This window comes from Neopsephotus bourkii, unplaced genomic scaffold (assembly GCF_033783945.1).
Source record: "Neopsephotus bourkii isolate Nb327-2 ecotype Australia unplaced genomic scaffold, CSIRO-AGI_Nbou_v1 NB_565, whole genome shotgun sequence".
NCBI classification, from domain to species: Eukaryota; Metazoa; Chordata; class Aves; order Psittaciformes; family Psittacidae; genus Neopsephotus; species Neopsephotus bourkii.
In genome coordinates, this window is record NW_026901066.1 from 2,210,132 (window position 1) to 2,236,734 (window position 26,603).

A 26,603-nucleotide genomic window follows, 5' to 3' on the forward strand; every position below is an offset into this window, starting at 1 on the left:
AAGAATTTCCTCCTTATATCCAATCTAAACTTCCCCTGTTTAAGTTTGAACCTGTTACCCCTTGTCTTATCACTACAGTCCCTAATGAAGAGTCCCTCCCCAGCACCCCTATATGCCCCCTTCAGATACTGGAAGGCTGCTATGAGGTCTCCATGCAGCCTCCTCTTCTCCAGGCTGAACAGTCACAACTTTCTCAGCCGATCTTCATATGGGAGGTGCTCCAGTTCTCTCATCATTCTCATGGCCCTCCTCTGGACTTGTTCTAACAGATCCATGTCCTTTTTATGTTGAGGACACCAGAACTGCACACAATATTCCAAGTGACGTCTCATGAGAGCAGAGTAAAAGGGCAGGATCACCTCCTTCGACCTGCTGGTCACGCTCCTCTTGATGCAGCCCAGGATACAGTTGGCTTTCTGGGCTGCAAGCGCACACTGCTGGCTCATGTTCATTTTCTCATCAACCAGCACCCCCAAGTCCTTCTCCACAGGGCTGTTCTGAATCTCTTCTCTGCCCAACCTGTAGCTGTGCCTGGGATTGCTCCGACCCAGGTGTAGGACCTTGCACTTGGCATGGTTAAACTTTATGAGGTTGGCATCAGCCCACCTCACAAGCATGTCAAGGTCCCTCTGGATGGCATTCCTTCCCTCCAGCATATCAACCGAACCACACAGCTTGGTGTCATTGGCAAACTTTCTGAGGGCGCACTCAATCCCACTGTCCATGTCGGCGACGAAGATGTTAAACAAGACCGGTCCCAACACCAATCCCTGAGGGACAAATTTAATTAATTTTAACACTTCGGGAAATCAAACAGCAGAAGAAACAACATATCAAAAAGGTGAACTGTCTGAAAGTGAAGTTTAGGTACTTTTCTACTATGTATGATTTGGTTAATCCCAACTTTTAGAATCAGAAAGGGGTTAACTGCATGTAAAGAGGCCAAACTAGATGATCTCACAGTCTCTACTGACTTTAAACACTATGGAAAAAAGACTTTGCAATCAAAATGAGATGTTCTCAGAAAGGCAGTCCTAAACGAGGCATTTAACCACATCACTGGAGAGGTTCTAATAAGCTCATGAAAAGCTGCTGAATTTAAACTTTTGTAATTTCAAAATTACTGATCCGAATGTCTTAGATTTTTGTCAGTTTATATTATATTCCCTTTGAGACAGGGTTATTTCTTGCCTATCTATAAAATATGTCATGATGAAGCTACTTGGAATTTCTCACCATTTAAAATTCTGACTTTTTATCAAAAAATTAAAAATTAAAAAGAAAAAAAATCCATTTTCAGCCAAAATGCTATTTTCAGGGGAAACTTTTTCCCAAGAGTGATAGTTTTTTTCACCAAAATAAATTGCTCTGTCAAAGGAAAAACTTTCATCCAAAAACGGTTTTGACAGAATTTTCAACCCACCATATCTACAATACTGGTGGTGCTATAAATGAGCAGAACAAAAACATAATCACTTTAATCAGTTACATGCCAGATAAAATAAACTATTCCTTCATTTTATCCTCAAGTTTATTAAATTTGAGCTGTGTGGGATGGTTTTAGAAAAAAAATCAATATTATCCCTGGTTTTATTCTGTAGGCGTGGAACTGGATCATCTTTTTATCTCCTGTCTGTCTACAGTGGTAATTGACATTTGGACTTTAGCTTAATATATGACAAAGTAGATTTGATTTATTTCCTACACTTGGAAAAGCTAAATAATCTAAGTGTGAAGGTCTCATCTATGATGTCTTACCGCTATTGATTGAGTGGTGACTTTCCTGGGATCAGGAAGGAGGCTCGAAGTTGTATCCCACACTGTAAGGAGAACTACATAACTTTTTGCCAAACAAAGGCTACCCTTGCAGGCACTCACTGTCAACTGAGACAGGTTGTTATGAAATACACTGCAGGTTGAAAGAAACTGTACAGTCACTTGCAGTATGGAAAGAACTGGACAAAATCCCTCCATGCTTATTTCCAGTTTGATTTCCAATTTTCTTGCTTTGACTAATTTGTGTCAGAATTCATATCATTTACTCTATGGTCCATCATTCATTTCAGTTGCTGCTGAATGAATAACCATTTTATTCTGCAGATAATCTGGAGGCAACACAGTATATTTCCAGACTGAAGTATTTATAATCATAATTTTACTTCTGCTAAACAATATAGGTTACCCCATGACCTTTTCTTCTATGTAACAAAAACCTTTTTAACTTAAGAGTGGAAAGAATTTTCTAGGGCAGCATCTCCTTATCTTAAGGTCACACATTTTACCTATGCACAGAAGTCACGTGTAGCATAGTGCAGCATACAGAAGTGTCACCTGTCAGAAGTCACTCGACCATCATCCGCCAAACCAGTTTAGATCCCACTTTCTGTTCCTATAGGACAAAAGTCAGTGCCAGTCGAAGAGTCCCTGTTCCAGGCTCCAAGGAAAACCCACAGGAAAAAAAAAATTAGAAGCACATGTAGACATCTCTGGGAGAACATGCAGGAAGATAACTGCCATTAGATCTCATTAGTTAAGACTATTGGAACTGACTAGCAGAAAGGAGAAGAAATTAGGGTTTGCCACTCCTTCAATAAAAGTAAATAACAACACTGTTGGAAACACAACTCTTTTTCTAAAGTTAATCATACCAGAGCAGTTTGTCCTTCAGCGACATGTGATGTCTGGTGATTTAAAATAAGTCTCTAAGCGTCCAGGAGGAAATAGGTCTCAGCCAGGATTTTCAGAGTCCCATGTGGAAAGGTGGAGGGCCTCTTAACTCCATCCTACAGAAGGTCATGGCTCCTGTGATGGATGAGGACAGGTAAGCTCTGAGGGACACTGGAACAACTGCACTCCCTGAAGAGGTGGCTCAGAGCTCTGCCCCCTTCTTTCTCATCCTCCTTCTCTGATCTTTTCTACACTATTTCCAAATCTCTCATATTTTCCAGTAGGTGTCCATTGCAGGAGATCCAGCAGCTTGCAGGTGACAGTGCAGCGATGACTGATGTTTCAGCTCAGGCTCTTGTGGGCAGCATTGGTTTTCCATAGCAGCAACTGTACATGCAGCACTCACTGAAGGCAGAGCTCACATCCCACCCACAAAATGAAGCATCCTGAAAGAAGAAAGAGAAAGTTTTGGAGAGGCAGAAGAGAAAAGGTTTCTGAAAGGAGAAGAAAGTAAAAGGGATAAAATCTTGGCCTCTTCGTAGTGGGAGGCTTGCTACTAGTTTCAGCTCTTTCCTGCAGTGAGCAGTGCTTGCTGAACCTTTGTCCTTTTGAGGAAGCAGCTGCCCACAGATGAGCACTGGAGGCCTCAGAAAATCTCACTGCCCTTCCCAACTGTTTTTCCAGGTGCTAATTTATTCTTCATAAAAGACAAGATCCTGAGGACATAGACATCATTATCCAAGGACTCCAAAGAGTGCACAATTCAGTGACAACTGACATGGGAGGATGAACAGTGTGCTGCAATAAGCAGCTGAAGTGCTTGGGCATGGGATGGCAAAGCAAGAAGCCACGCTTGCAGTCATGAGCTGGGTCAACCCCACTCTTTCTAGGCTCCTTAGCTAACACTGTCTGGCTATAGGCCCAGCGTACTCCCCTGAAACTGAGATTGTCAGTATAAATTCAGAGAAGAAAGTAATCCCAGTCACCAGACACGAGAGCTCACAGCTAGGATAGAAACCTCAGCATCACCACTCATGTCAGCACAAAGGCTTGGCTATTTTTTTCAAAATCTGTCCTTCACAAGCAACTTTCACCAACAGCCCATCTCTCTGAAGCAACACCCTCCTTGGCTTCTGTCAGGGATTTTTTTGCCTCAAGAAACCAGGATAAAGTCCTTAAAGTTTTCTCTGCAGTTACTCACTCTACTGCCAGTTAATGCTCAGTACAAATTGCAGACCTCAAAATTCTGGATGGATCCAAACACACAAAGTCAAAGTAAGGGAAAAAGAAAAAATGTTCTGGCAACCATCCAGTCACCAATGGAACTGGAGGAAACCCTATCATATGAATCATTTAAAAACAAGATCAGGCTGGACACAGCACTGGAAAATGTACCATGGGGAACAGACTTGTATTGGCGGGGGAATGAACAGGATGAGCTAATCCTGTAGGTCTCTTCCATCTCTAGTTTCTAAGGGCCCAGTCCTCAAGGGACCTTGCAGGTTGGACTCATGCCACGTCAGATTGCTTCAAAGAGCATTAATACAAGATCTACAATAAAGCTAGGACCACATGATCACAGATTGATCTGCTGTTCAGCTTTAACACAGTAAGCACATTTGCAGAGGTCTCCCAGGCAATAAGGCCTGGCCTAAAAGGTCAGAGTAATTTTGAAAATAGCTCATGAAGAGTTTTTGGGAAGGCATCTCTTCTTTGATGAGACAGAGGCTCAAGACGCGAAATCCCTGATACTGTGCCTGTTTGGAGCTGGGATTCTTGTTCAACGTATCAGTAGAGACAAGGCCCAGCTGTGAAGCTTGGAGCTGGAGTCGGTCTACTATTGTATCTGTTTACATCCAGCTATTTGGTTTGGGACATTATCTAGACAGACTATATTGGCAACCTGCCTCATCCTATTCAAAACAAATGCCCTGGATATTGTTAAGTCCAAACATCAATAAGGAATCTTTTGCAGGGGGGAAGATGATAGAGTAAAAAAGGACTTTGAGCATTCTTCCCAGTCACCACTTCAATAAACTGAAGTGTCAAGGAATTGCTGTGATTAGTATCAAAACCTCAGATCCACCCTTCTCTTCTCTGCTCATTTTCAACTCCCTGCATATAAATTTGACTGGAGAGGTGAGAACAGGCTTTTATCTATAAAGGCCATGAAACAAGTTAGGAGATGTTTCATGTCTGCTTCTAGTCATCACTCACTTTCTCTCCCAGCTCCTTAACTTCTTTTTGCAATGACTATAAAGGAAGCGATAGTGTCTGCTTCTTGGAAAATGCTTTTGAATTCTCAGCTAACTGGTTCTTTAGCAGTGTGAAGTGCTAGTGCTGCTAACAAGGAAGGAGAGGAACTGTTGAGGGTGGTGCAAGTGGGTAATGGGACAAAACTAGCAAAGGGATATTTTAGGCTGGAAATCAGGAAAAAATTAACAATGAAGCCCATTAGACTGTGGAATAGGCTCCCAGAGGGAACTGCTGGCAGCCCCACCACTTGAGTCATTTCAAATAAGACTGGACAAAGCCCTAAAAAAAAAAACTGTAGGGAACAGCCCTGGGCTGACCTTCAGGGAACAGAGAGGAAGGAGGGGGGGAAATGGACTGCGTGACCTAAGGGGTCTTTTCCATCCTTAACTTCTATGAATCTGTTACTGGCTAGTGAAAAATGTGATGTAAGGGCAGCCTGCAGTGATTGGCAAACTAAATGAAGGTCAGGAGTAATTTTTTGGATGCCTTCAGCTCAGTGCGTGTCCCAAGCACTGACCACACTCACTCGGCATGTTTAGCCACCTGGCAGCTCTGCTATAGCCAATCCAAATACTTCATATAAAATGGAAACGAATTAGCAAACAACCATCATTCTCAGAAATGTTCACTTTTCCTGGGATTTCTTTTTCTCTCTCTCTTTTTCTTTTTTTTTCCTCTTTTCCCTAGACAAACCAAAAACAAGTGATTGAGTTGAGGTACTTGCTGAGTGAACTCAGCCTGGTCAGGGCTGCTGGTGTCTGGTGGAGCCATTGTGGGAAACAAATAAGCATTTACAAGAGGAAAGTCCACCTGCTGTATTTGGATTCAGCACTGAATCAGGCCCAGGCTACTCTTGGGGCCACAGACTACTCCTTAAACTTGACAGATAAGCGGTTGCAAACACAGGCTAGAAAACTACAGTTGTGCCCCTGTAGACAGACATTTATCACCCCAGGCTGTCCAAGTTCCCTCCTCAGTGTCTTCTTTTCACAGAGCCGTTAGAAATAAAGTTATATGTTGCAAGAACCTGGGAAACATGGATTTCATTCCAGTACACTGCTAAAAACATTCTGTATCTCATGATTACCAGTGCTTTCTTGTTTCAGAGTCTGGTGGCAAAACCGTTTACTGATCCATATGTACTAGTTCTGAGTGTTTTGCGTGTTTTGCTGGCACACTTGGATTGCCATTCCTGATCTTGCCTTGGTCTCTTCCAGGCTTGTCTGCTGGAAGAAGGCAAGGTGAGTGTCGGGTGCTGCTAAAGAAGTGAGCATTCTAACTGACAAAAGATCTTGGTAGGGCACCAGAGCAAAGATTGGATGAAAAACATGGGCAAGGAGAGTTGGGGGAAGTGGAATCAGCCAGTAAAAGAAAAAGAGGCATGACTAACTGGAGTAAGTGGAGAGGAAAGAGTGAATAACCACCAGTGAAAGGAGCATCTACTGAAGCAGTGAAAAAACTAGAGTTGTAGAGTTAATGCACAAGTGGTCACACACAGCTGAAATGCAGCTTTTCAGCTCAGGAGGATTTGCTTTGCCCTAACTTTGGAAGGCTACCCAAATTTTATGCCAATTTTTATTAAGGCATTTTTATGGACTCCAAGCAGTAAAAACTCACTGTATGGGAAGCATTCAGCACTCGGGGCATGACCTGAGGGACCTGCATGATCCCTGTGTACAGCCTGACATGCCCTTGGCGTATGCTGGAGCTGCTGTGCAGGGAGTCAGACTTTAGGAAGAAGCAGCAATCCCGAGCTCTCCCTGAACAGTCTGAGGACAATCAGGAATGCAGACCTCCTCCATTTACCACCAAAAACAAACACCACAGCTGGCTCCACATCATCTCAGGAAGCTGAGGTCTCTCTCTTTGATAGTCCCTTTCTATGATACAAACATAGGCAGGGCAATGAATGTTGCTGCCTTTGTGTATGTGCCTTAAGGTGCTTTCACTGACTCACAGCCCTCTGAAAGTTTCCTTTTCATTTGCAAGAAGAAGAAAGCAAGGAACAGGGCAGCTTTACTTTCTTCTTTGCTTACCTGGCAAAATATCCACTGGTTTATTTTTTTTACCTGTGGTTTTTTTTGTCAGTCCAAGTATATCAAATCAAACACAGGTTTTGGTCAGGATGGATCTTAACAGGAAAAAGATACTTTCTCTCAATAGTTTGTAGATCAAAAGAAATTAAGCAATGACTGCAATTTCAGGGATATAAGCAGCAAGTGATGTGGGAAGAGGGATCAGAAGTTTACAGACAAAATTAATTATGTGCAATAAGACCAATAGACCAGAGGCTGCTATGGGAAAGAATGAGCCAGTTTGCACTGCAAGCTACATGAACTGGAGAGCGTACTCTGCAAATTTAGCAGTGGGGAAAACTAATATTGCCTTTTCATAGACGGATTCTTCAGAAAAAATGCATAAATGGAGGGTGTGTCTGACTCTTGTCCACCACCTGCTGATGTTTGTATTTTAACTATTTTTTTGTCAAAGAGCAACCAAAACAAGTGAAGCCCACATGAAGTCATCATCTAAAGTACCTTTACTCATTTCCTAAAATTAGAAAGCTTGGTTGAATTAATTCTGTTAGTCTGTTCAATTTACAAAAAAAAAGAAAAAATATTCTCTGGAGTCCCTCACAGGGGCTCTTCATGAAGATTCCCATTTTAGTTTGGGCCTGCCTTATACCTCTCAAGTACAAAGGGAGAATTTTACAACCATACTGGTGGTTTTCAAGTTCTGTGACCTAGAGATCCCTAAAACTTTCCCAGCAGAAGCATAGATCTTACCCAGAAAACATATACCTAACACACTGAAATCTACAGAGAGGAGGCTGAAAGCAACAGTGCTTGACAGTGGAAAGAAAAAGGAACTGTCTCCTTACCAAAGTGCACTTTGAGGGTGAGCACATTCAAATATTGAGGTCAGGTTTATTGCTGTTCCCAATCTTCGTCTTCCTTCTGTCAGACATTATCAACGTCTTTGGCCTATACAACAGAAACCAGCTTACACCTGCTTTCACTCCAGACACAAGCTCAGGGCTCTGAGTTCAGGGCTTCAGTGAGCATATTTGGCACCAGTCTTGGTCCTGTTACTAACTTCCAGACAAATCACATCAACTCAGTATCTCCTGCAGAACCAAGGATATGATTTCTCCTTTTTCTCATACCTCTCATAGCCGCCACCAGCATCTCCAGCCACTTTCTGTTCACAAAAAGCCCCCCCTGGACCAAGGCTTCTCAAAAAAGGTTCAGGCTTTTGGTAGAGAACACCTGAGGTCCTGTCCCCACTGGCCAGGGGGCTCTTTGCACACACCTGCAGTTTGCTCGTCTTGAGCACAGTTTCAAAGCAAGAACCAGACGTTGTTTCTGTCAGGTCAAGTGCAGGATATGAGCTCAAAACACACCTGCCCAAGACTTAACAAGCAATTCAGTTTAAATGTATTAATATTCAAAAGAGCAGATGAAGAGGTCACTAAGCTGTTTCCCATGGTGTTCTCTTTCTACCTGAAGACAACGCTCAGAGACATTTTGATAGCAACACTCCCCTTTTTCCTTTTCAATCAACTAAATGTAAGACTTGCTCATCAGTGAACTATGTCAGAGCAGACTGTTTTGCATTTGATAATGAACTGCATACCATCTTCAGATAGAGATCTTTTGGACTTGTTTTTGGCATCTCGAAGGAAATATGCTTTCCACCTGCTGCTCTGTCTCTTGCAAACACCATCCCACAGCGTGCTGCAGGCAGACCCTGCCACCTAGTGCATCCAGATGTGTACTGGCCCCACGGCACGCCTGAAACAGATGGCCGAACCCCCAGGCCTCACCTGGGGCAACCTGATTTCTCCATAATGTTCTTCAGTCACTGAAGGAAGCACACTGAAGGAAGCACGCTGAAGGAAGCAACAGCACTTTTCCCAAGAGATGGAGCTGTGCAAATGTTCTCCTAGGACCTGATCAGCTCTTAAGCCATTTTGATTTTCATTCTAGTTAGAACATGACATCTCTGTATTTCTCTGCTACCAATAAAACAGGTAAGCGGACACTGGGCCATCCTATTTTGTTCTCCTATACTTTCTCAGTAAGCCCTTTTGCTCAAGCTTATTCAGTCCCGCATCCAACAACCAATAGTAATGTCTAGCTTTATGGTTTCTTCTTGCACCATTATTCTGTGGGGTTTGCTCTGTGTCATGAAAGGAACAGAAAGGCCTCAGAAAGTCCTCAACGCACTATGACTCCAGTCATAGGTCAAGCAGCACGGCTAATAGAAAAGGAGAGAGTACAAAGCCAATGGCTGTACTTTCAGATTTAGATGGCCTGACTCCCCTCCAGAAGACTGAGCTACTCCCTCTGTGTGTTACACAAAGCACACTGACTTCCTCTGAAAAATCAGGTCTGGGCCAGTGTCAGAGAGGGAATACTAAAGTGGACACAGAAGATACAATATTTGACAAATTCTGGTGATCGAAGCAAAGTTCTCCTTTGTTTTTACAAGAACAGTTTATAAATCTTTAGTTCTGGTTTGAAAGTCTTAAGTCTTCCCCACTTCTCCCCTCACAGCGCCAACAATCCTGTTTCCAACAGAACAACCATCAGTTTTTTGCACTTTACACTGAATAAATATCGACTTCTTTCCTCATCTCTCATCTCTGGGAAGAAGGTATTTGTTTTGCTCCACAGTAGCAATATAATATATTGCTTCAATCCTTCATTAGCTGCCTAATCCAGTTCATGTCAGCTTTTTCACTCTGCCCTGTGTTTCTAACCCTGTGTCTAGAGAAAAGCCCTCTTTGCCACCCATTTTTCCAGCAGTTGACCAGCCTTGCCAAACTTCTGGTGCCTTTCTTTTTCTCTGAAGCTTCTGGCGGCAAATAGATTCAAACTAGTAAAGTAGTGTGTGTTTTTCACAACACTCTTTGAAAGGACTTACCAAGAGCATTGATTGATAGACTCTTCACCACTTGTGTAGCTTTTATTTAAGATCAGAGCCAAATCATAGCAGCAGGTGAGTAGGGCTGAGCCCCAAGAAGTGGGAAGAAGGGATCCACAAGCTGACTTCTCCTAAAGTGCCAGAAAAGAGGTGGAGATCAGCTGGATACTGGGGCAATGCCCTGATCCTGCCCCAGGGGGAAGAATTGGGATTGGTGATGGGGCACAGGCAGAGTAGGAAGCAGTTCATGCCCCATCCTGAGTCTTCTAGCAGCAGAAGTGGATAGGACTGCTCCCCAGGTCTCCCTTCACCCCCATGCCTCCTTCCCATCCATTTGCTTTAGTCCCCTGAGGCATGGTAGGACAAATAGGAACTGTAAAATAGGGATGGGTTTCTCACCCAGAGGGGTCAGCTGCTGTGTGAAGCACAGCTGGGGCTTCACACCCCTCCAAAGTGGGAGAGCTTTAAGGGAAAACCAGAGGAAAAGGGGTCAGATTGGATGAGTGGAGAAGAAGAGAGACCTCTGCCTCAAATAATAGTTCCCTCAAACTTCCCAAGTCTCTCAAATCCTTCCTGGCCCCCCACTTGGACCTCACACAAAAGTTTCCTCTCTTCCATCCCTTCTCTGCAAACGGTGATCTTTCTTCTCCATCTATGTGACAAGCTTCTACCTCAAAGCAGCTTGCCCTGTGACCTCCTCCTGAACCATATACCTGCCAAAAAATAACCTTAATTATCTCCATATCTTCTTTTCAGTCCTCCTTGATTTTTCCTAAGCTGTTTCTCACTTGTGGTGTCCAAAAGCTCACTGATATCACACTTGCCTTACTGGAGTCTTCCTGACCAGTCCCAGATCCTCACCCCCACCTCCTGAAATCCCCCTGGCCCATTCCAGCCCTTTGCCTCTCACAACCCATTCTGCTGCTGCCCTGAAAGGAAACTTTGCCTACACTGCCAAAAAGCCTTCAGCCACTTCTGATCACAATGGAAAACTTTTTTCAAGTACTCTCTCTCCCAGCTGCAGGAAATCATGTGGGGGCTATTCAGTGACCTCCGTAATGAAATAGGTCAGATTAGATAACCACAATAAGCTTTCCTGGCCCTGAAGGCCTCCTGCAAAACAAATTGCATGATCTAGCACATGTAAGAACATGGATTAACAAGGACATTCAGGGAGGTTAAACCCAGTGTTCCTAAAGCCTCTGAAATTACAGATGCCAACAGCAGTCTAAACCTATAGATCAAAAGAGGGAGGAAAACAAGAGTAAATGCAAAGGAACTGATAGCCCTGATAATACCAGCATTACACCCGTATCATTTGTTTTGCATTATTAGACAAGTTACATAGACATCCCGTATTCCCCAGTTTGAACTAGCAAAATGCCAGTGGACTAGGAAAAAAAAAACCACGAAAGTTTATTTTTGTAGGAATAATGTGATGACACATTTTCAGCGATATATACTATATCGTCAAGCCCTCATTAGACAAGCCAAATATTTTTGTGTAATTTCTGCAATAAAATATAAAAACAGAAACATTCAGACAGAGAGGCTGGCTTTTGTTAAAGTGGAGCTCCAAGAATAACAGCTTGTGAATTACCAACACCATTGTTTGGAGTAAGAAAGTTGCTTGATATTAACAAATTCATTAAACCAAATCTGACATGCCTGTTAAAGCACCCATTAGCACTCTCAAACTTTATGGACTTGTGTCCCAAATGTACCAAACAACATCAATTGTGGATATTGTGTCAAGTGCTCCGACACAGTAACCTACAACCGCTGGGGCACAGATACGTTTTCCAGCACGTTAATGATGATTTATGACTCAGATTTCTTCCGTGTACTGGGGCACTCATACAAGTCATTTGTGCTACATGCTTGCAAGAGTCATTTCACCCACCCATAATACTAGTGAAATGTAATTGCTTCTAAGGAAAAAAAAGCAAGCAAGAGTTGGAGCTATTACAGTAGCAGCAGGCAGATGTCTGGAACGTGGGATGAGGAAGACTTTCACCTGCTAAGGCCTGCCTCCGTAATTCATTCCCTGATCCTCCATCCCAAGTGATCAGCCCACCGGACAACTGACCCACAGAGCTTGGCACCACTGCCTTTCTCAGACAGGGACTATGCACTGAGACAGAAGATGAGCCCAGGCGTAAGCACAGCCCAGAGCCTCAGCACGTGGCAAACCTTTTTTTTTTTTCCTCCATTAGAAAACACCAAGAGAATTTAGAAAGATGGATAGTAATTTTCCAGGAGAAATTTGGCAAAGAAGCCAACGTAAGAGTTGCAAGTCCTCTGATAAACTTCATATGATATTACGCAGTGTGTCTGACCACACAAGTGCAAAGTTTATTTATTTGTTGCTTGATCTATTTTTATTTAAATCTGATGGACAGTTTCTCCTTCTCTCCATCCTGTATCCTTGAGAAATGTAATCCCAGATAACATGAAGAAGAAATGGCTCAACAGAATTAACAATACAAATTACAACAAAATATGTGGGAATCTGTATTTGAAGCACCTTGATGTTGAACTTTCATTTTCCTTGTTATCTATTTCTTTTCCAAAGGAAGTGTTTCAGTCTTCCACTTCAGCTCAAATTCCCATTAGCATAGGACACTTCTGAAATCTCAGTTTTGCTGTGTAAGGCTATCAGGTTAAACAGTCAGATTGGGATCTGGAAGGTCACAAACTTGACTGAATATCAAAACATGATGCTATTATTGTGGAAATGCTCTTTCTACTCCTTAAAAATTGTAGGAACATTAACAGATATTGAACTATTAAAAGATTAAAGCTTTTACAGATATATCTAATGGAAGCAAAACATTTACGGCTTAGGTTAGCCCAGGTTTAGGCCAGTTCACCAAGAAATCTTTCTTGAAGCTCAGATGAATCTGTTTTAGACAAAAATCATGTTAATTTTCACCTCCTTACCTGTCAATATAAGTTTCATTTCTCTCAGAAGTAACACTTCACTGACAAAAGAAATCCCATATAGAGATGTGCAACACATCACAGATAATTAACATCCTGCTACACCATTCATGGACAACTGTCATTTAGAAAACATTTATTGCCTGCAGTACTTTATGGCTTATATATAGAAGAAAAATGTCAAGTTTGGAGTGACAGAGACTTTTAAGTAAGAAAGAAACTCAAGGTTCACTTTGATCCCTAGGTCCCCGAGTAACTCATCTGCCAAATATCTGTCCTACCCAACAAAGAAAGCCAAAGAAGCCTTACTTATACATGTCACTGTCTTTTACCAGTCAAACAGAGCTAAGCTTTAGCTGGATTAAAGCAAAACTGTACAAACCACCAGAGACACATTATCAAACAAACCCTTAGACAGCACGGAGACTACTAATGACAGAATCAGATAGGAAAGACAGATCAGTGTATTATGTTTTTGTGTAACCAAAGAGTAGTACAAAGTAGCAGCAAATCATCTGTGTTAGTCTTCTACATTCCTTGGGGAAAGCATGTCGCATTGAATCCAAATCCACTTTTTCTGCAGACCTTTCAAAAAAAGCCAGCAGCAAACACGACTCTTCCCTCTTGCTCTGCAACCAATGACACAACCTGACACCAAAGCACCCCTCCCCCAGGAGCCAGTGGGAATGGCAGTAGGTAAGGAACAGGAGCAGAATGCAGACACCTATCACATTAAGCCTGCCCTCTACCAATATTGATTGATAACCTATGCAATGTGCCTGTGATCTGTATACAGGCCCTAGTGCCCACAAAAAGCACTATATTTACAACTTATGCTGTCACTGTTAAAAGAATTTCCCCTATTTTCCCACAGGGACCAAAGACCAAACCACAGTAGCCACCATTAAAAACCCATCATATTTTTTAAAGAAATGCTCTGTTGCAATTGACAACAGAAAGAGGAGTCAATAATAAGGTGCAGTCCTTTATGCTATATAACGTTATACAGGAAAACAAAGGAAAACACTGTCATGGGAGGAACGCTACCACTGCCCTTTTATTGAACTTTTTCTGTGTGTTCATTAAAGCTTATGGCACACAGGATGCTTGCCTCACTAACATAAACTCTGGCAAAATAACACTACCAGTTACAGTCATAGCAAAAAACAAATGAGCAAATTAATTGCATAAGAGGGAAGCTTCTTATGAAAGGACTGAAGATGATGCTCTAGAACTTCTCAAGGGCATATGATTTCATAGAATCATAGAATCACAGAATAGTTAGGGTTGGAAAGGACCTTAAGATCAAGTTTGGTTTAGAGCGAGGTGTCCCTGCTCATGGCAGGGGGGTTGGAACTTGATGATCTTAAGGTCCTTTCCAACCCTAACTATTCTATGATTCTATAAGTTCCAACACCCCTCCCATGGGCAGGGACCCCTCAAACTAAACCATATCACCCAAGACCTCGTCCAACCTGGTCTTGAACACTGCCAGGGACGGAACGTTCACAACCTCAATTGGCAACCTACTCCAGTGCCTCACCACCCTAACAGGAGAGAATTTCCTCCTTATATCCAATCTAAACTTCCCCTGTTTAAGTTTTAACCCGTTACCCCTTGTCCTATCACTACAGTCCCTAATGAAGAGTCCCTCCCCATCACTGGCCCCCTTCAGATACTGGAAGGCTGCTAGGAGGTCTCCATGCAGCCTTCTCCAGGCTGAACAGCCCCAACTTTCTCAGCCTATCTTCATATGGGAGGTGCTCCAGTCCCCTGATCATCCTCGTGGCCCTCCTCTGGACTTGTTCCAACAGTTCCATGTCCTTTTTATGTTGAGGACACCAGAACTGCACACAATACTCCAAGTGAGGTCTCACGAGAGCAGAGTAGAGGGGCAGGATCACCTCCTTCGACCTGCTGGTCACGCTCCTCTTGATGCAGCCCAGGATACGGTTGGCTTTCTGGGCTGCAAGCGCACACTGAAGCCAGCTCATGTTCATTTTCTCATCAACCAGCACCCCCAAGTCCTTCTCCGCAGGGCTGCTCTGAATCTCTTCTCTGCCCAGCCTGTAGCTGTGTCTGGGATTGCTCCGACCCAGGTGTAGGACCTTGCACTTGGTATGGTTAAAATTCATAAGGTTGGCATCAGCCCACCTCACAAGCGTGTCAAGGTCCCTCTGGACGGCATTCCTTCCCTCCAGCGTATCAGCCGAATCACACAGCTTGGTGTCTTCTGCAAACTTGCTGAGGGCGCACTCAATCCCACTGTCCATGTCAGCGACGAAGATGTTAAACAAGACTGGTCCCAACACTGATCCCTGAGGGACACCACTCGTTACTGGTCTCCAGCTGGACATTGAGCCATTGACCACAACTCTGTGTGCGGCCATTCAGCCAGTTCTTTATCCACCTAGTGTTCCATCCATCAGATTGATGTCTCTCCAATTTTGAGACAGGGATGTCGTGCGGGACAATGTCGAACGCCTTATACAAGTCCAGGTAGATGATGTCAGCTGCTCTATCCCTGTCCATCAGTTCCATAGCCCCATCATAGAAGACGACCAAATTGGTCAGGCAGGATTTCCCCTTAGTGAAGCCATGCCGGCTGTCACCAAGCACCTTGTGGTTTTTCATGTGCCATAGCATGCCTTCCAGGAGAATCTGCTCCAAGATTTTTCCAGGCACAGATCTGAGACTGACTGGTCTGTAATTCCGCTGGTCATCCATTTTCCCCTACTTGAAAATGGGGGTTATATTTCCCTTTTTCCAGTCGTCGGGAGCTTCACCTGACTGCCATGATTTTTCAAATATGATGGCCAGCGGCTTAGCGACTTCATTCGCCAGCTCCTTCAGGACCCACAGATGGATTTCATCAGGACCCATGGACTTGTGCACATTCAGATCTTTAAGATGATCTCAAACCAGTTCCCCTCCTACAGTGGGCCCAAGGTCTTAATTCTCACTGTCCCTGAGTCTGCCTTCCAAGATTTAGGTGGTGTGGTCAGAGACTTTGCCAATGAAGACCATGGCAAAGAAGTCATTCAGAACATTAGCCTTCTCCAAATCCTGTGTAGCTAGTTCTCCCGAGAGCTTCCTGAGCGGGCCTATGTTCTCCTTAGTCTCTTTTTTATTTGCTATGTACCTGCAGAATCCCTTCCTGTTATCCTTAATATCCCTAGCCAAGGTAAATTATAACTGGGCCTTACCTTTCTTAACCTGATCCCTAGATTCCTGGATGGCATCCCTGTACTCTTCCCAGGCTGCCTGTCTTTGCTTCCACTTTTTATAAGCCTCTTTTTTCCTTTGAATTTTCCTCAGCAGCTCCTTATCCATCCAAGGAGGTCTCCTGGCCCTCCTGCTGCATTTCCTTCTAGTTTGGATGCAACACTCCTGAGCTTGTAGCAGGTGATCCTTGAATATCAACCAAGAGTCTTGGGCCCCCCTGCCCTCTAGGGCTATATCCCATGGAACCTTACTAAGCCGGTTCCTGAAGAGGCCGAAGTCTGCTCTTCTGAAGTCCAGGGCAGTGACCTTGCTGCACGCTCTTCTCATTTTCCTGAGGATCTCAAATTCAACCATCTCATGATCGCTGCATCCAAGGCTGCCCTGGAGGGTCACATTTCCAACGAGCCCTTCCCTGTTGGTGAGCACGAGGTCAAGCATGGCACCTCTCCTTGTCGGTCCCTCTATTACTTGCAGAAGGAAGTTGTCTTCCACACAATTGAGGAACCTCCTGGATTGCTTGTGCCAGGCCGTACCATCATTCCAACAGATGTCAGGGTGGTTGAAGTCCCCCATGAGAACAAGGGCCTGTGAGCGTGAGGCTTTTCCTATCTGCCTATAGAGTGCTTCATCCATAGGTTCTCCTTGATCAGGCAGTCTGTAACAGATCCCCACAGTAATGTCTCCCATAGCTATTTTCCCTTTAACCCTGACCCACAAACTCTCTGTTAACTGCTCACCTGTCCCCAGACAGAGTTCCATACTCTCCATCCTATCCCTAACATAAAGGGCAACTCTCCCCCCCCACCTGCTGGGCCTGTCTTTTCTAAAGAGTCTGTAACCTTCCATTCCAACAGTCCAGTCATAGGAGCCATCCCACCATGTTTCTGCGATGCCTCTTAGATCATACCTCCGTAGACGTGCACACATCTCTAATTCCTCTTGTTTGTTCCCCATGCTACAGGCATTTGTATAGAGGCATCTCAGCCAAGCTCCAAATGAAGCCGGCTCATTGGCTGGAGCAGCTGGAATATATCTACATTGCTCTGAGCATTTATTATAGGTGCTGGCAACTGATTGGGTGTGTTGGGATGGAATGATGCCCCCCTCCCCCAACACATCTAGTTTAAAGCCTCCTTAACCAGTCTGGCAAGCCTCCTACCAAAACTGGTCTTCCCCTTTAGACCACCTCCACCAGCCCCCACTAGACCTGGCCTACAAACTTGGATCCCATTTTCAAGACACCCAAACCCCTGACTGTGACACCACCCTTTTAACCATTTATCAACCTGGCTAATCCACCTAGCTTTTTTTAGGTCCTCCCCTCTATCCTGGAGAATTGACGAAAAGACTGTCTGAGCTCCAGAGCCCCTAACCACCTCTCCCAGGGCTCTGTAGTCCTTCTTTATGTTCCCCAGGCTACTACTATCCATATCCCTAGCAGCCACATGTATCACCAGAAGTGGGTAATAGTCCGTGGGACTTACTAGAGCAGGCAGCCTCTCTGCGACATCCCTGATCCTTGCCCCTGGTAGGCAACACACCTCCCTTGAGACCTAGTCAGGCCAACAGACGAGTGCTTCTTTTAGCACTGAGCTTAAATAGCCACAGAAAATTCTGTTTTTTGGAAATGTGGATAAGGTTCCCAGTTTGTCTCCCACTTTACTAAACCACTCCATTTACTCACTCTCTCTGCTTTTAGTCCCACATGTAGCTGCTGAGTTCTGGCACTCTGTCCAAATCTCCCCATCCTGGGAATACCGACCCCATTGGTTCTGGAATCAGAATGAACACACGGCAGTTATAACATTTCCAGACAGACATAAATACACAGATTAGTCTTTTCTGCATTTTTCCTCATAAAAACAACAGCAGCTTCGAAGCACATTGGCACAAGCAATGAGATTAAGTATTGCAACCTGCTATTGTTGGCAGGATTGCACTGGCTTCTTCTGCTTTCCCCACCTCCTTGTAATTCTCTCTCCTCTTGGAGAGTAGTTAAATGCTATGTCCATTCATGTCACCACGGAGTAGTCTTGGCAGATGCATGCCCCAAGGCTGGGATGTTTTTACAAGAACCGTTTTCATATTTCACTGTTTGCCTGGCTGATCCTTTACCTGTTCTAGCAGTTATACAACTAAACATACTGAATCCTCTGTCAGATGATTACATATTCCATGCTGAATTGGAGGATATGGAAATACTGCCAAACACAGTCCTGGTTTAACTCTGTTGACTTCAGTGCACAGCAAAGAATGAATTCAGCCCTTAAACTCCTTCACGTTGGTCTTTGAGAATAAATAGAAGCAAATCATCTGTAATATGTCTTGCATTTTATGCATCTATGCCTTTCTAGACCCAAAAGCTCCTGTGGGTACCCTCTGGCTCTGAGTGACAAGCTTGCATATACTACCCCTCTGCTCACATGTATGTATTTAAAGCTGAAATCATTTAAGTCTAGAAACAATGGTTCTCAGGCTCTAATAAAAAAGGAAAGATGACAGCGGATGGAGCCCTTCACTCCTTCCTGCTGACCCAGCAGTGCCAGGAGGGAAGTGAAGGTGAGGGAGGCAGGAAGTGAAGGTGAGGGAGGCAGGAGCAGAGAAGAGCTTATTTCCCTTCTCCACTTAACAGAAGCCTCCCTGTGCTGACTGCTCCCGGCTACACAGCAAGAGCTCTCTGTCCTGGCGACAGCTGCCTGCAGAGTCATTTGCTTTTTGTAGAAAAATTCACGGGATTTTTCAGGTTGCTTTTGAACATCCCCAGGCCCAAGGAAAACATGGGGCGTTTGTTTCCTTACGTAAGTTATCACTACTTTTTAATCTCATGATTCCCTAAAAATCTGTTTCATGAAAAAAGTGCTGATCTGATCTATTCCTGTATCATTCAGCTCTTGCTACTGTATCAAGCCATTAATACAGTTTGAGGGTCTGGTTTGCACATGATCAGAAGTGAAGCAGAAGACAGTTATTCTAATGACAGCTGCCCACAGGCAACCAGCATTCTTTTGTATCAAATGCCTAGAAGGTTTATTTACTTATTCGTTCATGTGTTTTGAGAAGAGTGGCAGACCCATCTCCTACCAGTGAATAAAATAACATAAAAAGGCCAAAGCAAAGGAAAACATGATCATAAAAGGTGGAAGGAAAGTTTTCAGCAGGAAAGCACTTCAAAAAGTATCACAGATAGTGGCTGAATAATTGTCCTTAGCATTCCTGGGTGACTCATAAATTGAACTGCTAAAAAAAATAGCCTGGTCCTGGTAATACTAGTGTTTCAGGTCCTTGGACAAAGATGGGGGTCCATAGAATGGCTCCTCAACCTTGAATCATTTTCCCCCTGCATGACTTCTGTCCAGCCCCTCTCTATCCCAGCTTATCTGGACCCTAATAATTTCTGTGCACAGCAGATTTAATGAGGACTGCATGTTGCTGCTATTTAGTTGGCTGCAGCTATAATTAGAAAGTTGACAAAGACTGGCTTGTTGTGTGCTCTTTTTCTGTGATTAATATCATATTTGGTCTATGTACAAGATGAAATATGTTTTTTCTTCTTTGTCACTCTCCAAACTCCCCAACGTATTTGATAAGCACATTGGCTGCTTTCTGCCACTTACTCCACTACTTGTAGTAAGACATTGTCATCATTACTAAGCTGATAAGTGTATCGAAGTGACATGTCAAGGATGCAGTCAGCCTCCTAGCTATGCGTGGTTTTCCCCCTTCTTTCAAGCATTGCCTTTTGGGGGAAAAAAGCTGATGAACAAATATTCTGATTTTGAATTGTTATGCTGCTTGTTTCATGACAGTAGTTGATTGAATTTCATCTCCCAGTACACCATGATGTCCTCATACAGCAAAGGGAAGCAGTACGAGGCACTGTGACTACAGCAGGACACATAGATGGGGATCAAGCCCATATGAGAAAGTGAGAACATGAGGGTGGCCTGAAATGGCAACTTCTAAGATGTTTTTCACCTGCAACATTTCCTGAGTTTACTTAAATCTTTGCATTTTTCATGTGGAAGACCCAATCTTTCCATGAAAGTAAAGCCTTTTAAGGCAAAAGTCTATTTACGTTTTCAAACAAAACATGCTAGTAGAACATTTGTTAGTTCACTGAAATAAAGACATTATCTTTAGTAATCACTGGCAATAATAACTTCAACTCAGAATCAACCCAGAGCAGATATTTTGAGTGAGAAGAGAGCATTTCCAAGACAGTTACTTTTCTAACCATAGGTCAGGACAACAGACTCCGAAAACTATCTGTAGAAATACATAAAACCATTCTTCCTCTTCAGTTCACCAAGAAGAGCTATCAGAGTATCATTACAAGATAAATGAGTAAAACAAATTCCCCCAAAATAAATCCCAATTAAAAAATAAGCAAGAAAAGACTTTTGATCCCTAGTCTGTGAAATCTCCCAAGTGAAGGCAACAGAAATTATACTCATATTATGACAAGGTTTCTGCCCTCCCAAAAAAAGCCATAAATACAGAGAAAAGTTGGGTGACAGAACTTGCACTCCTCATGACCTGGAGTTGCTGTGGACCACACCACACCTCTCCAACCAGAACCTGAATGGAAAACTAATGTCATTGTGGACACTAGCCAGAAATAGCATCATTAACACTAGGCTTAATTTCAGGGGATCAGAGGGGCAGTGGAGGAATGAAAGTGAAGCCTATGAAGCTTCAAGAAAATCTTCATTGCAATTCCATGATGACCAACTTAACTTACGCTGCTACACACTTCCTATCAGGTTGCTGTTCACAAGCAAGCAACAAAAAGTAACTTACTCATTTTAGCAGCTGCCACCAGTTTCTACCTTTCTTCCTCTGTTAAGAACACCCTTCCTATTGCTTAGCACATAAAAAGCTTTCCCACTGTATTTTCTTTTCCCTTCCCTTTGTTCTGTAATTCAGCACAGCCCAAGCACCTTGTAATGCTCAGAAATGATACCCCAGGGTATAATTCCTAGCACCTTCCCAATACCCCAGTCCCCCCACCAGCTGCCCCCACTTGCCTTTTGGGCAGACCTCCTTGTAAGTCAAGAGGATTGGTAAAAATAGTTCTCCCTGTCTGCCCCATTTCTGATTCATGGTCCACTTAGGTAACGTCTCTTTCAGTTACATGGAATGGCTGGGGCCTCCTGGACCCTAGGGACATTACATCTTCATAAATAAGGAGATTTATTTACAGATATAAATCAAGACACAACATTTAGAACATGCTACAGGGAAACAGTAAAATGCAAGGAGAAGTTAAAAAGAATAATCAAAAGTCGAGTATTCTGGCCAAATTCCTCTTAAAATAGCTCTTCCAACACATAGTGAACATTGTATCAAACTCACATAGGATCTCTAGCCAGCATTTTGCCTTCTTTCATGACTCATTTCACTCGGACTGGGGAGTAACAATTTCCTCCCTAGCCACTGACTAACACGGCTAAGACTAGGTAGACAGAGATCAACCTATTGTGATTAATCAGGTCTCTGTTTAGGGGAGATGATGCATTTCATCAAACACTACTGTGCATCGAAATGTCAGCATCAAGAAAGTCATCCTCTTTTATACATACCCGTGCACACACACACACACACATACAGGCACACTCAGCCTGGTGGTCAGATCATCACCTGCTCATGTTAACATGCACACAAGCAATTACAGAGCAGACATCTGTTCAGGATGTTGCTCACTGGATTAGCATCTTCACGCTGAGATGTCTGCAAGTCTTTGAAGCATTTATATTGTAACTCTGTGCTGTCTACAAGTGCAGGATGCTTTGTCTGCAAAAGCTCCTCATGCTGGCACAGCATTCATTGGCACAAATTATTCTCGTTCAGCGCTAAAGCAATGATGCTAATAGGGAAAAGTCACCCTGGTGCAGGCAGGCAAGATAAAGCTCACTTCTTTCAACTATTGATAAGTGGGAATTATGGAGTATTACATGGGCCCCTTGTATGGGAGCGGTTTTGCAGATTTTCCTATAAACAGTAAATAAATAGTGTCTGTCCTGTGTTCTGTTGGGCAAGACAGTCACTATTTCTGAGAAATCAAATAATGATTTGGAAATAAAAAAAAACCCACAAGTCACTTGCAGGGTTTCATCTCAATTATGCCAAAGTTTTAAAATGTTCATCAGAATGAATGCCAAAGCAAACTTTGAGTTTTCAGGATGATTTCTGAATGCAGGCTGATGCAACTCCCTCCGAGGGCATTGGTGATATCTTGAGATTGGCCCCAGAGGTAATTAAAAATTAAACTGGACAGTGGCTGTCAAGAGATGGTAAATGCCCTTGCCAAGTCCCTGATCCTCTGTCCCTGCACATGGGTAGCCTGGCCAGGACACTGCAGAGGTCATCACGTCCAGACTCCTGCAACTATGCATGATCACACAAATGGCAATTATTCTTGACCCCATCATTTCTCAAAAAAAACAAACAAACATTTGAAAGACATGTAAGCAAGACATTATTCTGAACTCCACAACCCCGGACCTGGATTAACCAACAGGGATCCCAGCATCTTCATATGTTAAGCCTAGTGGCCCTGTCTCGTGTGGGTTAAGGGCCAGACAAACTGGTGTGATTTTCAGGACGGTCTTTGCTACATGCCCAGCTTGGACCCCTTCTCTGTATTGCTGCCACTGTGCTGTCTGGGTGCCTTTGGGGATGTCTCTTCAGGTGCACAGAAGATGTTGCAAAAAAAAGAAGACGGATTGGGAGGGAAGAAAGGAAGAGGCACACAGAGAGAGAATGGACATACCTATCAAATATGCACACAACAAATTGTATACCTACACAGCTGGCTAATGCTGCCCATGTCAGGAGCTGAAGCACACATGCTGGAGTTAGACACAGTGGTGGGCTACACATTCCTGTAGTGCAGCCCCCAGTGTTGCAGCTGGCAGCAGTTCATGTGCCAGACAGGTTGGGAAGCATCTTGTGAGTACCCATCTCCTATCACTTGGGAGGACCCGCATGTCCCCAGACTGCCCTGTGGAAAAGGCTGATCTGCAAGAGTTCTTGGATCCATTGAGCCAACAACAGAGCATCCTCCATGTGTGGGAGGCCATGCACCGGAACATGCTACTAGCACATGCGTTTGCCCCATGTTGGGAGGGAGGCAAAGCCTGCAGCCAGCTGAACCAGCTGCTGCAGAGCACTCAGGCACTCTCTCAGATTTATTGCCCATGCTGTATTCTTATTCTGAGCTGATATTTCATGCCTCCTAGCCATCGTGCTGTGGTGGCTGTGGTTTGCAGCTTGCTGGGCTGCCGTGGAGCCGGGAGCACGGTGGGAGGAGGGAGGGATGGTTGACACTTCATTCAACGATTGCAGGCCTCCTCCAAGGCTCAGACTTTGAAACAAGACATTGGCAGGCCTGTTTAGAAAAATTATTTCATCCATATATGAATTAAGCCAAAGAACACAGTACTTGTCCCTTTGGTGTTTATTTTAAAATAATTATTACATGTTCCCTTTTCTGTCAGGAACATTAAACACAATGCTGCACATGATTTTGTTAGGGAGGGTTGCAGATGGCCGTGATGAGGGAAAGTTAGTGGCAAATACTGACATATGCATTATGGCAAGCACTCAAAAATTAGTTTCTCATTCCCTTCAGCCTGAGGAATGCTGAAGTCCAATACCATTTTTGGGGAAACTAAGATCAATAGCTGATTTATAGGGTTGCTGATTTTTCTAGTGCTGGGTCACAAGTCCTGTTGTATTTCTACTCTTTAAATCGAGTGCAGACCTTTACAACAAAGTGCTAGCATTTGGTAGCGAGAGGCTTCCCTCAAGCATCTGTCCTCTGAAAAACATGCAGTGGTTTGAAAATGTGGTTGCAAAATGTGGACAATGTGCACAGGAATTATTAATGTTCACAAGAAAATGTGCTGCTTCACCACCATTACAGTCATTAACCACAGCTGTGGGTTTGCAAGTGAGGAAATCTACTCCCATTCTTAGAGCTCAGATTTGGATGCTTGCAAGCAGAGGCACAGGTAGTTCCTAGAATTCCTTACCCAGCTACAGTGAGAACATATACAGACACTGGAAAAAGACTTACTTTTATCTTTAGACCTAGCACACAAACTGAACAAGAAATTTAAATCAAGGCTTTAATGTCAGATGTTTAGTATGGACCACATTTCTTACTGTGAAAAAGGAATAAAAATATATATATTAAAAAATAAAATAAAAAATAAAAAGACAATACACTGTCCAGGAAAACAAAGCAAGCCAGCCAACTCTACAACCATTTGACTAGGAGACGGCTCAAGAGTCATTCCAGTACTGGCAGTACAGCTAAGCCAGAGTTCTATAAGCCAGATGACACAGTTGGAAAAATATATTCCAGAGCTTGTTATCCATCCCCTGGACCTGCCAAATTTGCCCATATGGGACCACAGGTGTTGGCTCAACCCAAGGAGGAAAAGGATGGAAAAAGGCAGCAAGATGAAGAATATAAAGGACTCGAGCACTAAGTATCATCAAACCAGTGCTGAAGTTACTATAAGCGCCAATTTCTGATGAAAGGACTGTGATCTTCATAAAGTCCAATCCAGGTTAAGAAGATGTTTATAGATACATGCATGGGCAGATATTTAAAAGCTCAAGACATAACTTGCACATCCAGTATGGGACACTATTTTTGCACATGTATCAGCATGGCAGTTGTCAAACATTGCAGGTACAATGTGTTAGAAAGCACAGCCTTCAGTTTCACTCACAAAGAAAGAGCTTCTTTTTGTCAGTGTACCCTGAAGGAGCAATTCCCTGAGCACTCTTAAGATAAGTCTACTTCAGTGGTGTGGACAGGCCAATGCACTCTACCCTGAATTCCAAGCTGGCCAGATGCAACCCAGCTCCTGTCTGGAAGATGTCTAGCTGTATTAGTGTAGCAGAGTGCCCAGACTAACTACCATGCTGAAAAGCAGGATATATTAACTGGAGAACGTGGCTGTGTTAACATGGCTGTGTGGCTTCTGGAACTGAGGTCTTTCTGAGTCCCTCAGATGTAGTCAGGGAGGAATTTGCTTAGCACCTGCACGGGTCTGATCTTTCTTCTGAGCCAAAGAACTAAAGCAGAGCTGTCTTTGACCAAGTGCAACATACCTGGATTTCAGTTCAACAGGCTAGCCTGAGGCTGCTGGCTGCAGATGAGACAAACCCCAAGCTTCACACAGATCAGCACTATATTTGTCATGGGGAATCAAGCATGGGAATTTTACCATCAAAAGTATAAAAGCCTAGCACGTGAACAGAAACAGCATCTCTTACATTGCCAGCTTGAGCCATCCAAAAGTTACAGACAGGTTCCCATACTCATGAACTTGTCTTTAAATAAAAATTACACCACAAGATATGATTTTAATAACACATTTGGGGTTGGTTGCATTTACTGTCTAGGGTTTTAACCACTGGGGTCCACTTCCAAACACTTTCACAACAGGAAGGCTCAGAATATGTTATTTTATGTTATTTTTTCAAATGAAAGCTGAGGTTCTTATGCATTCAACTCCAGGAGCTGTGTTTTTTAAGGCACACACCAAATGTCAAGGGACTCACAATAAAATCACAGGAATTGGCAAGACTGCCTTCATTGGCTTTGGGGAATGAGCAGGTTGTTGTTGGAGCCACACATTAGAGGGAGACATATTCCCATGTTCTTAACCAGTGAATTATGCACAGAGGTATATTGGCAATCTGCCCATCACTGACATACAGCAACAAGAACAGGATGCACAAAATTCCCAAGCCTCTTAAGCTAATGGAGAAGCTTTGTTAGTTTCCCTAACAAGGGAACCAATGACATAATCTGTCATAAACATGTTGGGACCATTATATACACAGGCATGAGACATATTTAAACTACAAAACCCCATTTAATAATCAAAAATACAGCTGCGTAATTTGCACATTACACTCATATAAAGGAAATAAAAGTAAAGTTAACTGGAACATGTGTGTCTGGAGACAAAAGGGGTGAGAGAGTCCTGAAGACCTCTCAGAGAAATCTTCTAGGACCTGCTTCAGTGGGAAAGCACTCTTATCTTCCATTCTCTATGGTACATTTTCAAGTAGGGAGAGGAAGCTGGGAGCAGGAATTCATCTTCTCCACTGACAAGGAAAACTGCATCTCTGTGTCCAGACTTGCAGGGTACCATCACCTGGGATCAAGACAAATTCCAGTGAAGTCAGTGAACTGGTCCTTGTCTCTCTTGCACTGAAGTGCAAACATTGAAGTGGCAGGCACAGTATGACAGAAAAGAAGGATCTACTCTTTTCTGCCTTTGGTCTTAAAGGCGCTATAGATTTATAGATTTATGTGCAACAAGAAAACTGACTCAAACCTATTTAACTAGCACTATGCTTACAAGGTATTTGAGGAGTGAGTACTATGGGATATGGAGGTTTTCATAAATCATATCACTTTTGTTTTGCCATCTCTGTGGAGGACGTATTCAGCTGCATAATAACTCATTGAGGTTTTGTCAGGATCAATTTACATTTGTCAGATGCTCCAGTCTTCAAACAAAAGCCATAAATAATGGCACTGCACCAGTATT